Here is a 17,314-nt window from a genome sequence, read left to right as displayed (position 1 = left end):
GTTGTGGGAGACACGCGGTTCCAACAAGATAGCGCACCTTGGCACATATCGGTTGCAACGTTGGATATTTTGCGTGAAAAGTTCCCAGGTCATATTATTTCACGTTCTGATGACATCAATTGGCCGCCATAATCATATGATTTAACTCCGTTGATTTTTTTTAGGGCTTCGCTAAAAGTCGCGTTTACGCAAATAAACCTGAAACATATCAGCATCTAAAAACAAACATCCGTTGAAATGTACGGAAAAGAAATTGAAAATTACATCGAAAGGATCGGCTGCTACAAAAGGTCCAGGGGCGACCATTTAATTGATATTATTTTACATAATTAATGAAATATCTTAAATGTTCGATTAATAAAAAAATCCGAAGATATTTCTAAATTTGGGTGTTTTTTTTCAAAGTTTGGAAACTGAAGTTAGATCACTCTTTATATGAAAATTGTAAGAACATTTATATTTGATTTGTTTTACTTATGTGCCAAAATAGATGATATCAATTGTAGTGAATTACGAAGAAAATTATAAAAATAATTAGATCACTAAAAGAAAAGTTTGAGAAACGCTGCTCCAGAACACTCGCTGTCAAAAATTGCCGAGTATCGACAGATTGTCGGTACCACCCTTCAGCAATTTAAAATTGTGCCTTATTTAATACACGATTCATTGAGAATACAATAAATTTTATCCCCACGCTTCGAGAATAAAGGCGCTTGGATACAAATCCGTACTCTTGGATAAGTAATAATATACTTTTGGCCGCACCTATAATAGGCCTTTCATGTATTGAATATAGTTATTAATAAATAATCATATTTTTATATAAAGTAAATGGACGAAAAATAAGTTCTTTATTCCAAACTCAATTAAAAAATACAAGAATATCTGGATAATTTGAATCGCAGTGTTGCCAACGCAAGCCGTGCGTTGTTTGTCGAAAGTTTGAAGCGTGAATTCAACAGTTGCGCGGTGGGCTTGGTCCGCGGCGGTTGTCTAATTTGTTAGTGTCGCTCTATTTTATAAAACAAAAGTGATGTTTTCCGTTCTTCTGCATTAGCGCTGACCGCTACCATGTGTCCGCATTGGTGACCTTCGGCTGATAGAGCAAAGTCTTCACCGATCGCCGATCGGAGCGCCGCTTGACCCGCGAGACGACAGGTAAGCGCGCCGATGGGCGTTAACCTGTCCGCGTCATTCTTCGTCGGAGCACCCGCTGCGGGGCTCGGGGGTGGCTAGTCGCCCCCGCACAACCCCCTTTCGGTCGTTGTCAACCTTTTCCGATTGTTTTTTGCGAGTTTTGCAACTTTAAAACGGTTACAGTCATCGCTTTTGAATGCGGTGACCACACGATGAACTCCACCGGTCGGTACAGTCGCAAACCCGCGCCGAATTAAATATTACATTTAACACTTTGCGGTCTAATTTTGATCGAATCGATTGCTCAAATTTATATGTTTGAGCGTAAAAACATATTTATCGGTTTGGTGATTATTCAAATATTATTTATTTTATATTATAAATATTATTCACCTCTTTAAAAATTCAACTGTAACAAAATAAACAAATTAGATGATAGGTGTAAAAGAGTCTTAATGGAAAACCGTTTAAGACTAAGAAATTATAAAAATGGAAAACAATTTGTCACTATCATCTTAAAATATATACGTTATAATTATAATAAATATGCTTATATCAATTAATTACTACAAAAAGCGTAGTAGTTAATTGTTATAATTCTTTTAATTATATAATTCTCGGGAAAATTTAACCACTCCTAGACAAGAATTACAATTTATTGGAAGAACGTTACGTCGTACTCGTGTTAAACTTATAACAATCGGACAATCTTATAACAAAAATGGTTGATATGAAACAGTCTTATTGTAAAATCAATTACAATAATCGAAAAAGTAATAAAATTATGAAATGAACTTAAATCTAACAATTATTGTATAACTTGTTTTGAATCATCTTAAAGCTTTTTTTTTAATAACTCATTCTTTAGTTTTTCTGTAACACTTCAATATACTATTAAAAATCTTTTTGGAATCAAATAGGAAGTAACTTTACTCGCTTTCGTTTCGTTTAACTAAAAATTTTGACTGACTCGGAAAAGAGACGTTTGACTGTTTAGGACCCTAATATATCAAAAAAAATAAGAAATACTGCTTATTTAAAAATTTTAATTCTAAAAGAGTAATAAAATTTTATTTTATTACCCTTTTGGAATTCATTTTGCAACCGATTGTTTTTTATTGTATCACTAAATTTTTAAAATATAATATATAAAAATCAAAAACTATTTGAGGTCATTAAAATGTATATACATATATGTATATATAACCCCCCCCCCCCCCATTTGTTTGCTCACATTAGATAAATGTTTTAAACACCGGTTTTATACCCTAACTGCTTGGCATGCGCGCCTGCAGTGAAATTGCATAATTCGCGCGTTTCTGAATTTATTATGTTCAAACCAAAACCCGAATAAATTGATCAGGTTAGTTTTGGTTTGAACAGCAAATGGATGTTTATTTAGCGTCGCGCCCTAATAATTATCAAATACCTACCGAAAATATTTTTTTTAAATAAAATAATAATTATGAATATTTCCGTTTTTAACTATGTTTACCATTTGTTTCTTCAACATGTCTTAAAGCAGTGCAACAGTGCCTCCAGTTGGCACACAATAGTGAAAAAATCTTAAGTAGCTGCTTTTCCTCACGACATTGAGAGTCCGGCAGTTTGTATTTAAAAAAATCATCCATTTGTGTATATTTTTAAAATATTGCGTTTTGGACTAAATCTAAATTTGATCTTTAGCTTTTTTGTTTTTCTAAATGTCAGTTTTTGATTTAATAAACTATGATGAATGTGAGCCTGACAAAGGTTACCCATTCCTGATTTTAATAACTATGTCAGGATACCATTTTAGAGGACCATTCTAGTCAAAATTAAATAATTTTTCTTTAAAAATAGGAACAATATTGACTTACAGAATACCGTTTCCCAAAAAATGTATACATAAATCTTAATTTTATTATTAAAAATATTATTTTTTATAGTTCCAAGTAAAAAAATGCATATATGCATAGCACAGTTTTCATTGTTTGTCCCATACACGCCTCCATAAATGATGGTCAACGCAACAATGGGGCGTTCACTGCCGGTGTTGTCAGCAACGACTTTTGCACGTGCTACAAACGTATATCAAACTCACCTGTGTTCTCAAATAAAGTAAAAACAATACACTATAAAACAATATTATACCATAGTAACATTTCAAAATGCATTAGTTATCACAAAAGTGACTAATTGACGCCCACTTTTACGCAAAAGAAACTGTCATCAAACAGTGGTCGGTCGCTGTTGACCTTTTGCGTGCGTCAGTGACCCTCAACATTTTCCAATTTGAGTCTCGGCTAAAAACAACTGACTGACTGTCAGAGTCCCTTTGTTTATCCAAACGACTGATCCTCTGTTTTCGTATGCAACGAATTCGTTCACGGAAGACCGAATTAATGCAAGCTTTCTGCTTATGCACGTGAGGGGCTTCTGCTGCACATTAGAGATACAGAACAGTTTCGTTGTTCTGTTTTTGGACGAGTGTGAAGAACTATTGTGGAAGCTTAGCTAATTTTGTCAGACTAGAAAAATATAACTGTAAAAGACACGTGTAAATAGAGATGTTTTAGTTTAAAACGAACTTTATGATGCACATATTACATAAAATAACCAATTTATGATACAATGTTATAATATTAGTTTAGTGCTCCGTTTCCCAAGTGCTAATTAGAATCTCTAAGTAGAAACACGTGTGCCATATCCATTGAATATATCCTATACGTATACATTAATATTGTTTCCATCACAACTTAACTCTACCGATAGGTTAAAAACACCTGAAGCGTATTCTCGGTTAAGTTCAAGCATTTGGCAGTGCTGCTTGAGTTCAAAGCCGAAACTTGAACGCGAGACTCGTTGATGAATTCATTAAAATCCAAATGATCCATTAAGATCACATTATAGATAAACCTACTCTTCTTTGCCCCAGTTCTTCCGCTATGCGCTTATGTAAAATATGTGGAATATTTTCATGGGGATATAACGCCCTTAGCGTGATTTAGATACTGCTCACGTTGTAAATCTTCGGGTGGATTAAGGTGAAACACGCCTGGAATTGTCGTTTCCGTTTGTAATTTTTAAAAATAACCATAAAATAGACGCGTTAACTTCCACGACGACAGATCTGCCAAAAAGATTACTATTAATGATTCCTACGCTTACATTGTCATAATATTGTATGTGAAAGCTAAAGAACTTTATTAAATAAAACATTTTTATTCTCTTACTTTTGGATTAAATTATGTAATTCTCTACGTTACTTGCTGTCTATTTTTATAACCCGTGAAAGGCTACAAATCAATACACAGCTAACAATTAAACTGAACTCCAGTTTGCTTTCTGCGAATTCATTATATATGTATATATACATGTATGATTAAAAGTTGATCTTTTGAGTTAATGAAATTGTAACTTATAGATATACTACACATATGAAATTAACATTAAAAGTTGCGCAAATAGATACTATGCTATTCAAACGAAAGCACTTAATAAATGAGTCGAACCATTTAATTCATATTAAATTCTGTATTACTGTTATTTTTAGCTGTTGAATTTTAACTACATATGTATATATTATTAAATATGTACCATTAAAATATTATCCAAGGTGTAACTATAATTGTTAAGGCTAAGAAACGAAGCTAACGGCCAACGAGCGCGCGGTCGGCACAATTTCTAATACATAAACGTTTAAACGACGCTCTTGCCTTTAATTTTACTGCTCTCAGAATCTGACTTGATAAACACTACATCCACTTGTTTGTGTTAAATTAACTAGTATAGTACCCGGCAAAATCGCAACGAACAACTAACCTAATACATCTGCATTATCTACAGCTCAATTGTGTCCCATTTTTGTTCTGTAAAATTTATCTTCTCATCGTTATGTTATTTAAAACAGCAATGGCCATAACATAAAAAATACATAAATAAAAAAACACTTTTTTACTGCCGAAATTCCAGAAATTATCATTTTTGTTTATACTTTTATGAAGCTATTTAAATAATTATTAAAATACTGTCGATAATATAATTGTAAATATAGTGTCTTAGACTTTAATTGTTATAATAAAAAAAAATAACACAGCTATAAAATAATTGATTTTGAAGTACATTGTAGCTGTCGGTTTTTCGTCAAAATTTGATGGTGTCACCTTTTCGATAATCAAGTTTGAATTAGTATTTGTATGTATAGGATTGTCGAATAATATATTCTGTCCTTATATATGTATCAGGCATGTTTATTTTTGATACAAGACAAAGTTATTTAGTTTATAAATTATTTTACGCAACAATTTGAGTCACGCTTACGTATACGAGAATTCACTTGTTCGTTTGAAGTTCTATATTATGTTAGTCTGAGGGAAGCTTAGTGCTCGCCCGCTTTTTGCTGATTTTTTTATTGGATTTTTGTATTGCTAATTACCATCTAAACAGGTTTGGAACGGCCGTTAAATATTTTGCACAAGTGTGTGATCTAGTAGCTTTGCGACATGTTTTTTGAATCCCAAAATGATAACACTTGCAAACAGACTCATGGATATCGCGATGCTTTTAGTTTAATCCGTCTATTGTTACGTACGGTCTGTACCGGTCGGCATAAGAAAAGCTTTGGTGGATAGAAAACTGATGGTTTGATTTATTTCTCACGCTTATATGGCAATAAAAGCTTTTAGAATAACTGTTGTACTATTCCTGAATAAATCTTAATTTATACATATTACAAAATTCAGGAAAATGCAAAATATAGGAAAAATTCTTTAATCTATCAATACTGACATCAACGATCTTGTTCCCAGATAACCATAAAATGTTTCCTCAATTTCAAAATCAGTAATTTACGGTCCTCGCATCTCCGGTATTCTGTGTATGTTCACATGGAAAATCTCCAAAAGTTAGTATTTTATCTAACCAGTCAATTAGCTCAGTTGAAAGTTTGGATCGTGCGGTTCGAATCTCAATTAGTTGGTTTGCTTTGCGGCCGATACACCAAAAGTTAAAATCGATACCTATACTGCGTTCCAACCCTAACATACCTGTCAATCGCCCGTCAGAACGGATGATCGAACATCAAACGCCAGAAGTGAAATATCTAGAAAATTTACTCAAACATAACGCCTGCGGTCATTAGTCATCCATTGTCGTCAGTCACGTTAACGCGTTTGTTCGATTAGATACACGTAGCACGTGAAATGGTTAAACTTGAAATAAATCTTCAAAATTATTGTTTACACGATTAAGATCGCTCGCATACCGAATAAATCATGAATAAATTTTAACCCTTCGCTACATGGATAAATCACCTTGTGTCATTTATATCTTTCGAATGTTTAAATATCGATTATAATTGCTTGATGGGGCGTTTTGTTTATTCTTTATTATTAGATATTCAGATATATGACGAACGATTTAGCCCTTTGAGCTATGTGTGTGGTTATGCTTACATGTTAACTTTTATTACTCTATGCATATGAAATGAGCTTAACGCCACTTTGATTGCTGTAATTAAAACATGTAATTTGTAGTTAAAGACACATATATATTTTCTTATACAATACATGTAATAAAATGTACTATGAAATATTATATGGCTTAATAAAATGCACGGTTCAGCCGAAATAAAATACGGGGTGAAAATGTCAACGCAGCCCCTTATAAGAATTCTCGTTTTTTATGTTGAAGCTCAGTTGTGTATGTTTTGTGAATTTACACAATGAAAGCAATTGAAAATCAAGGACCCTTTGTAAATCTAGACTCTTAATTATTAAAAATGATTAGGTCAATTGAAGCCATTAAGACAAAAGGAAATCTCAATGAAAGTTTATGCATGTTGGATTGCGGTTATTTTTTCTATTGTTTTATGCACTTGAACCGAACGGAAAATATTATTGAGCATTGCTAGCATACGCTCAATGTGAAAGTGCATTTGTGCGTGCCCTCTGTATTTAGTGTGCGAAACTCAAGGGTTGCTTTATGTCAATAATTACTATCAAAATTTGCACAGGGTTTGAAATTAAAACCTGTCAAAAACATTCCAGTAATTATCAAACTTGATTAAATCGCCACATCTTTTAATGGAAATTTCAGCGCTCTTTTGTGTCTATATCAGACTAAAAAAGCTGCTTCCGACTTTATATATAAATACTGGTTTTAAACCGGCTTAAAACTGTGGTGTTTATAACAAAACAATTACTTTTATGTTTATTAAAAAATTTAGTCTAAAATAACATAAAAAAATCGATTTGATTAGTGTTGAAACTGGCAACGATTGCTGTGTTTATCTTTGTACGATTTATGATTTATATCTTTCATAAATGTTATTTACGTTTAAACCACGCCTTCAAAACAGAGCCAATATTATTCTAAATAAAAATACTCTTCGACTTTTGTATCTCTAAAAAATTAAATTCTGTATTTTATAACTACTTGTTAGTCGAATATTTGTCCTACTATTCGTTAAGTTCATATTTATAGAGAAATATTTTGAAATTTTTCATTTATAAAAACACCAAACACCGATCAAAAAACTTTTTTACTGCTGAAATTTATGAAATTACTCATATTTGAAAGCTACTACTCTGCAGCTGTGCACTTTCTCAATGACTGGTATTGATTTTTTTATTTCTTATATTTATACGAATATTGTTTGATTTTATTTCTATCAGATAATATGTTTAGTCTGTTAATAATAATATTTTCTTGAGTACTGATTATGAAATTTAAAACGCTCAAAGCTATATTAAAATTAAATGCAAGTTGCTGGCTTATAATTTTTTTTAGTTTAACATATAAAAACATAATATTAATTAAAGATAAATAAATAAATTAACTATATATTTACTTAACTAGAGATCTGGAGCTTCTAAAAATTAAATCTATGTATTTAAACCATGATGTGTTCAGGCATTTTATATATATACTTAAATTTATGTTTGGTCTTGTCATAGTCATCGATTCTAAATATTTGTGAGTTAATGTGGTCTTGCGTAATATTTTATAGTATTTTACGGTATCATTATGGGAATATTATTTAATTACTGGTCTTAGAAATCTATTAAGATGTATTAAATAATATTTTATCGCCTTGTTTTAAATTACTGGTGTTACTCCACACCCAGGTTTAATTGACAGTTTTTATAGTCAAAATATGTTTTTGATAGTAATGTTAAAAATGCAGCAAGCATTTTAGAACTGTGTTCCGTTATATGTTAAGTTAATTTAAGCTTGAAGTCCAGATGTATGTGATGCTATATTATTTAATTGCTGGTATTAGAAATTACTAGTTTTTTAAAGATTAGTATAGAAGGATGTGTTAAATAATATTTTATTACCTTATTCTGAATTACTAGTGTGACTCCACACCTAGCAATCGTATGTTATTACCGGTCTAATTAATTAAAATATTTTAGATGGTACTGTTAAAAATGCAGCAAGCTTTTTAGAACTGTGTTCCGCCTTATGTTAAGTTAATTTAAGCTTGATGTCCAGGTATTTGAAGCTCAACCTTAAATTAATGCAGTTTTTGTTCACTTTTTAGAGGTAGAGGTCAAACTATTGTTTAAATTTTAACTTTTTATATTTTTTTATTAACCTACTAATTTTTTATTAACTAGTATTCGTTTACCTGATTATGTATGCAAATCTCAATTTTTTTATATGAAATGTTATCAACACTATTTCTACCACAATGCATCTGTATAATGTTTTCACTAGATTTCCAAATTAGTTGACTAGAATCGCATGCTGGATCAATACATAATAAAATTGATAATGTGCAATTTAAAATATTGTAATGCCTGCACTACACCCTCTGGTAGTTGACCAAGGTTGTCTAAAGACGGAGAATATAGTGGGTTACTTCGCTCGCGTTCGGTTTAAAATCTCTCGGAAGTTGTCCGAGGTTACCGAGAACGGAAGTTAAAGTGGGGATAATTCAGTCGACTTGGCCAGCTTCGAGCGCTTCCGAACGCTGTCGGCAAACGGACCGAAGTCGGAGCTGCTCTTTCGAGCGCGAGCGGTGAGATACTTCCCCTTCTGCTCTTTCGCGTGTTAAGTGACGAGAGTGAGAGAGATAATGATATGGTGTTTCGCAAACTGAGATAGAATGAGTAGACGTCCTATGGTCAACACGCACGTCGAGCGTTGCATCGTAGTCACATTGTCAAGTTATAATACCACGTGCTTATCGGGGACGTCAACAGACTCTTACTGACATCTTTGAATATTTTAGGGCACCAAAAGGGATTAATTATATTTTAGATAGTATATTCTTCTAACAGATATCGTTATTATATTTTTTTTCATATAAAATTAAATAATTAAAAAAGAATTAGTGGCACTTGATTTTGTTAAAAAAAATAATTTTCGAATATCCTTATGTATTTTCCTAGATCGGTTTATATAAATGTCACACCATAACGAATTCTTATTTAGAATTGATGGCGACAAATTCTTGGATAGTCACAGATGTGGTGTTCGTATACTGAAGTATAATTTTTATGCCTTATGGCATTTTGCAAAAGTCGACAAAGATTTTGCGTAAATTGAATATTTACGACCGAAAAGTTTTCACTGATATTGTATTGGTGAGTGCCCACACAAACTTTTATAATTATCAGTAGCGTAATTTTAATAATATGACAATTTAAAAATTCCGATTATTTGGCACATTTTTCGATCGCGTGCAAATATGCCAGCTGTACATGATAGCAGCCGCCGTGCGCGCGTCATTCACGCCCGCCGTCCGGACGGCATATGAAATTTTTGGCAGTGTGGCCACTACTCGGAAGTCGGCGACCTTGGTCGACTTCAGTTGAACTTCGGTTCGAAACACTTCCAGAGAGTGTAGTACAAGCATAAGGTTAGTAGTATTATATGCCGATCTCCAATGACCGAATTCTCTCTCTTTCAACCATCAAACGGAGGAATGTGGAGTACCTTAGACATATGATCCGACGTCCGAAACATGACTTCAATAATAGGAAAAAAGTGGTTCCACAATTCATGAATATCTTAAATCGTAAATAAATAATGAGATTTTTATGTAGCGATGAATTGCAATCAAATCATATTTTTTTACATGATTAAAAATCTAGATTGTATGTGGATTTCCGCACGAACTGTATTTTTTATTTAAAGCTCAAATACAACCGTGCGCCTAGTTAAAGTACTTGTACGTCGACCACCTTATTATATGAGCGATCGTTTATGTTCAACCTCAGTTTACCCCCACATTCCTAAAATTTCACCAAACAAACAGGGCGTTTCGAGGATTATAAAACGAGGACGATTAAATTTCCACGGTCGATTAATCAAACGTCGGTATTAGCCAGTGGTAAACACGTGTTTAGATTCAGCTTTCACACGGTGTCATGTTATACAATTCCATAGCATATAAATATAAGCCATGGCAGTACACACATGGCGCGATTTTAAAATACTGTCGTCGCATTAAAATACTGTGATAAGTCCCCAAAGGCTTTGCTCGGCTCTTTCGGGCGTCGTGAATCATAATCCGAGGAAACCATAAGCAATTACTTTAAGAAAAATATAGCTTCATTACCGGTTCTCTGTTGCTTCCATTACGAGGCGATTGTAAACATGTCTGCTTTGAAGTTCGTATTCATACCCGGTGGGCAATATCTTCGGATATTCGAGCAAGTATTGGAATGCTTCGGAGAAAGATTTAAATTAAAACTCGGCGCGATAAGAGCTGTTTTTTAATCATCGCCTGCAATTGATTGAAAACACCGGATACTTTTAATTCGGAATGGATAAATATAGGATTTCTTTATGTAATGAACGTGATAAGATTCACAATAAAACGTTTACGAGTGTCATTAGTAATAAGTTGAAATTTGATAACATATATACAACAAAAAAGGTTTTGTAATCGATATCAAACTGATGTCTAATTTATTATAATTATTTTAATTAGCTAAGGAGTAATAATATGATTGCGTTCAACAAGCTAGATTTGACGAAATCTTACATTTTTACAATAAATTATATTATAAATATTTAAAAAAGTAAGTTCTTAGTACCTACAGCAAAACAGTATATGGAATTGTGGTGTTTAAAAATATATCTTCTTAGCGGTGGCAAGACTTCATCGGTGCGAATCTTGCAGCTGGAAATAAACTAAGATCTATTTACGCTCAAAACTATCAAAAGGTAATGTTTTCCTTGAAGGAGATGAAAATGTCAATGCAATTATATATTTAAGATTCTGGATTCAAAACTCACATGGACCCACGATTTTTGCGATTTGTTTGAAGTTCGAAATTAATAATTATTATTATTTAGTTTAGTTTTTACTAGACATGGTATTTTTTAATAATTTATATTGTGCAACAATTGAGATCATTTCGAGTAAGATAAAGATCTCTTTTTGTCTGTGATTGGATGATTCAGTCGTCTCAGTTTACGTGAAGGGGGAAGCGATTGCTTCTTTGATTTTCAATGGTCTGAAGTTAATCGATTTTCTTTTGAATTCAAGTTTGTACCAATACAGCAAGTCCAATTTGGAGGGCTCGGTTGAAATTCTTGACGTGTTATCGGAACGAGTCCGAAGTTGAGTATAACACGTAAATTTGACTAAAAGCTTTTTCGTTTGCAAACGTTTGTGGCCTGTATGTGATACATAGTTGTTTTGCGATCTGACTTTTTTATCAACCGTTGATGTAAGCTTTTGTATTGCAAGGTGGTCCAATCGACAAATTTCATGTGGTTCTCACAGTACCATATATGTAAGATTCATTCGATAGCCTAATGGTTTAAACGATAATATTCAGTACCATATATGTATGTATAATTAAAACATAATTTAACTTAACCTTATGGTTGAGTAACTTTGAAATGAAACAACTAAATCTTGTGTCTGAGTTCACGTACTCATAATCACTCTCACGTTCTTATGTAAATCTTAACTTGAACGAAAGCGTACAGTTAAAATACTTACGTCTTTTCTTTTTTCAAATACATAATTATAATTTACTTTTTGCGACTCACGGCCACGTAAATATTAAACCTAATTTAGGTACGGCTTAAATTTTTAATTACGTTTTTCATAAATAAATAAAAAATTAACTCTAGACGTAAAACCAGCGATTTTTTAACTAATCCGATATCACCCCCCTGTCACGTCCTGCAAGTACATGCGCAGAATTTAAATTCTTTTCATGCGAAATATTACACTTTTATCTACAGACACAATAGCTTTTAAGCATTATATAAAAATACGTACACGTATATTTCAAACATCCGACACACAGAATTATTTTCAACAATGAAAAAATAAAATCTCATATGTGTCGTCTAATCCCGGAATTGGGCATGTAGCATAAGAGTACCTTCATACCAACCGCATACATATGTTTATCTTCCGAGTTAATAAATCAATTTCGCTTCGAACATCTGTGTCGTTATAATTCCGACTAATCCTCCATACCAAAAATAGAAATCATTGCGAATTATCCATTTCTATTTACAAGCACTCGTCCTATGTTATTGGGGAAACTCACACCCCCAACTCAACTCGCACATGCTCCACTCTAGCTAAACACGTTTCGTGAAATTAAAGCCACACTAGAGCTCTCGTGTGCCGTATTATTGAACCAAAGTCCAGAAAATAGACTGCTAAATTAAACGTTCGCCCATTTGGTGTACAAGATTTTGAGAGAGAGAGCACAATAAATCTGCACCCCCCCGGACGCGTGCCACCCTCGTTCCCCTTGAATGTAAAATTTTCGGATGTAGGTGGTTAATGCTTCAAAAGGCTGGTGCTACACGATGAAAACTGGTGTAATAATAATTATAATTATTTTCTGAATTGCTCTATGCGCTTGTTTATTTAAATGGTACATGTTTCTCAATTTTATTCTTAAATTATTGATCTTGATTATGTTCAAGTGAGTAAATGGAATACTAGGTACCTAAACTTCATATACCACGCTATATTCTATAGTTAATCGCAGTCAATTCTAGTGTGGAGAGAGGCACTCGTGATTTACGCCGGTTTACATTATCTCACCCCTCTATTTTGCATCAATGTTATCAAGAAATGCAGCCGCTGCATCCCCCGCAGTAAATGGCACGTGGGCCGCGGATCAATAGTCGGATAATGTATAGAATTTGCCTTGTAAATCGATATCCACAACATGGTATATTATTAGGGCGGTGATATTTCATAATTGTCATAATGTGTCACAATACATAAATTATACGTGAATAAGGGAGGTCCAAAACTAGCAGTGATATTGGAGATACTACACCTAAAATAGATTTCTTGGCTATGACCTTTTTGAAAATGAGTAAAATAATCGCATGACAATTAAAAAATTCGCTTTGACTGCTCTGCTCGTAACATTGCAACATAAAACTGACTATGAGAGAAGCATTAATATATCCAGTTAATTAATATCGAATAATCAAATGACCAACATGCATGGCGAAGGCAAGATGAATTTGGAATTGAAGCTGCTTCAAGCAAAAATGCAAATCACTAATTACTGTGGGAATAAATTTAAATGTGCTAATCAGGATCGTTGCCTTAATTAAATACTGGTTCAGTTTTTTCACAATCATCCGTTTTCCATTGAAATATATTTTTTTGTGAATTCAAATTTCTTGACAGAAAATGTGTAGATGAGTTTACGGTGTAATAATCAGGGACGTAATTTGGGGGGGGGGCAGATGGAGGCATTTGTCCTCCCCCCCGCCTTCAATTTGGCCAAAAATATGCATGTCATTCAATGAAATACTATACATTTTAATAGAATCAAAATATTTAAAAAACGATTACTTACTGGTCAACTTTTGCTCCCCCCCCCCCCCCACCTAGAAAAATCTGAAATATCGTCCCTGATTCTAAACCAGAACTTCTCGGGTTATCCCTTAAAGAAAATCTAAAAAAACATCTATACCGAAAATATTTTTAAAATTACATTTCAGTGAAATCTTATCGGAGTACTTTTTCACCGGTAGATATATATTTTTACCAGTAAAAATATAATTTATCTGGCATGTGCTAGTAAAATTATATGATTTTAACTTTTCCGCATATATACATTTATATACTTATCATTATTTATTTATATTCGAAGTATAAATGTTACAGTGAATGTGCATTTTTCGGTGAAGTTACATATTTTTTCACTAGTGAAGTCCAAATGCATTTTCACCAGTAGATATATATATCTATTTTAGTGAAAATATAATTAAATTGACGGCGCTAGTGAAATTATATGCTGCTCTAAAATTTATATAAAAGTTACGAAACGTACATTTGCTGTTCAAACCCAAACCTAATCTATAAAAATTAACCAAACCCAACTTGACTCAATTCTTCTTCCGCTTATTTATCCCTGAGAGATGAGTTAGCTTAGTTTTATTTTGGACTTAACCTTACGTAAGTACTATACCCCTTAATTAATTTTAAAACTTTTATTATGTTATGTTTGGGTTTGAACAGCAAATGGACGTTTCACAACTCTCAATTTGAGTTTCATATATATTTTAGAGCAGCATAGAAATTTACTAGCGCCTATCAGCTTAATTTTAGTTTCGCTAGTAAATATATATCTACTGGTAAAATGTATTTGGATTTCACTAGTGAAAATATAAATTTAAATACCTAAGTTCATATATAACAATATTGCTTTTCTGAGCGGATATCCATTAATTGGTATCCATTAACAGTTTCAAAACACTTGCATAAAAACCGTGCGGTTTGAACTGATTCATATTTCATACATTACTACGTAGCCAATTTAACTAATTTCTTATCTACGTTACGCGTTTTACAATCTAATAATATGTGTATTAAACAATAACAAATAGTCTAATTCTGTCTCGAATCATAAATATTGGCCAGACGATCGAAAACTGGAAGGGATGTTAGACTAATTCTGAAGGGTATATAAGCTTGAACACTGTCGTTCTATGTAACTTTCTTCAGTCAGAAACATTATCCAGAAATACTGATTAGCTTCTGTTTTAGATTAAATAAAAGATCACCCAAATTCCCAATAGTTCAGCCCAATCTTTGATACGACTTTAAAACTACGTGACGCATTACTTCGACGAGAACATCCATCTATTCATTATTGCACAACTTATGTTGCGATTTAATATAATTTGCATTAAAAACTTTGTACTTATAAACAATAAACGCGTGTGCCGTCAAATTGTAGTACAGATCAAGGAGCAAAAAGCGTATTGTCACTAGCGTGATTTTCCCATTCCTGTTTATTTATATGCTACTTACTATCGGTTAATATAGTTATATGACTGATACAGATCTGACGGTTTCTTCCCCTGCATCCATTAAATCCCCATCGGGGGTGAATGTTTATACAATCTTTATTTTCCAAATTCTATTAACAGACCCCTGAGGTAATTCACAAATAATGTATATAGAACCATTATGTTTAATGAAATTCTGAGATATGCTATATTACTTAACATAAAAATCTGCTATCTATAAATGAAATTATATTAATGAAAATACCCACTGACACCACCCTTCCATCCAGCATTTTATTATTATTAAATCTGAAAGCGTGCAGATGAAGCGTATCTGCTAAATCTGACACTGATTGATGAATTTTATTATCCCTTTATGCCTCCCTGGCGTCTTATTAGTACATTAATTGTGTTCAGATGTGACATTCTGCACAGAGAATTTTGTATAGTACTACATTTATAACGCACGTGTGTATTTGTAAACAGATCATGCCTCAACTATCTCTATGGGGCGATCTCAGTTTCTTGAAGTATTTATGTTGTCTAGTTTGTAGCCCTCTAATTATACTGACAAATGATTCGATTTGTCAGTGATTATTACAAAGGAGTCGATGGTGAGATCCAATCGACAGATAGGTCGACGAAGGATAACCACCCGATAATGATCTTGACAATCGTGAAATGGGAATGTTTATTCACGATTATATGTAGTTTAGTAGAGGTTGTTGCTCTTTTCGTGGCACAGAAGAATCCGTAGTACCTACATAGTAGTTTTATGGGTCGCGGGGAAAATCGATCGTTTTGTGTATTGAAGGTAGTGGTGCTACAATGCCGCATTTGAGCATCGCGTGTTTGATTCCAGCCAATGTGGTACGTAATAGTGGGAACAAAGGTTTCCAAGCCATATGTTTTTACATTTTTGTGATGGTAGATAGATAAATATAGCAGAAAATCACTAAATAAATATTGGTTGCAGTGATTCTCTTATTTATATCATTAAAGACAATTCCAGAAATTCTTATCATCATATTTATGTATGTATTATAATATTTATGTTTTGGATAGTTACTTTATTAAATTTTGTGTTTACATCTTTGCAACGGAATTTAGAAATATGCATACATACATACATCATTATTATTTATGTATTAAATTGTCGTTACATTCCAATGAAACATTGCTTGTCAAAACTGCCGAAACACATAAATTTACAACCTTTCAATTCATTCATGCGTGACATATTTGTGCAGGATGCGTGGTGGAAGTGTGTTATTGACATGTTATGATATGAAAAGGACATCTTTGAAGCTCAAAAGATAATCCTAACATACCAGATATATTTGGTATTGTATGAGAGTTTCTTATTTGTATCAGATACAATAAGTACAAAATGCTTAATATTTGCACATTTGCACAATTTTCCATGACAATATTGTAAATGAATAATCTTGTTATTTTATTTGATTAATTTATAAATAAAAAAGTGTAATATTACAATTAATTGCCTAAATCACAAATGTGTTTCTTTATTCCATTGAGGAAACCTGCTACATTTTTATTTATGCTGATTGTCCTAGTAATATTATTATACAAATTCACATCTACTTACAATATTCCCCTGGCCGTACTCGTTTTCTTATACTTTTCTATTCTTAAATTATCTTGATATTTAGTATTAAATATATGTACATCTTTATTTCTTAATTCATAATTAATAAATTTAAATTAGTTAAAATTTGTTTGTTGTAAAAGTTAGCTATTAAGCTAAATAAATTAATAAAATAAATAGTTAACATATTTATCTTCCAATATAATACACCTATTTTTTTCATTATTATGTAATTTCAATATTCCTTAAATTATTTTTTTATCTACAATTACTACTAAATATTTTATAATATTAACTATTTGTATATTAAAGTTAAATAAATATTTTATTTGT

The 17,314-nt window shown here is 32.4% G+C and overlaps 1 protein-coding gene across 2 annotated transcripts in view; it reads left to right on the top strand.

The window, feature by feature from the left end:
* Nucleotides 1–960: 960 nt before the first annotated feature.
* Mcr (macroglobulin complement-related) overlaps nt 961–17,314 on the top strand; it is a 37,547-nt gene continuing 21,193 nt past the window's right edge. For both annotated transcript variants that reach the window (XM_088189554.1, XM_088189555.1), the window contains exon 1: nt 961–1,158. The gene's annotated coding sequence lies outside the window, so the exon portion shown is untranslated. The remainder of the gene's footprint in view (nt 1,159–17,314) is intronic.

The sequence above is a fragment of the Plectrocnemia conspersa genome, unplaced genomic scaffold (genome assembly GCF_051122295.1).
Source record: "Plectrocnemia conspersa isolate PC_06_02 unplaced genomic scaffold, ASM5112229v1 ptg000008l, whole genome shotgun sequence".
In the NCBI taxonomy this organism is placed as follows: domain Eukaryota; kingdom Metazoa; phylum Arthropoda; class Insecta; order Trichoptera; family Polycentropodidae; genus Plectrocnemia; species Plectrocnemia conspersa.
This window is presented reverse-complemented; position numbering and strand designations above follow the sequence as displayed.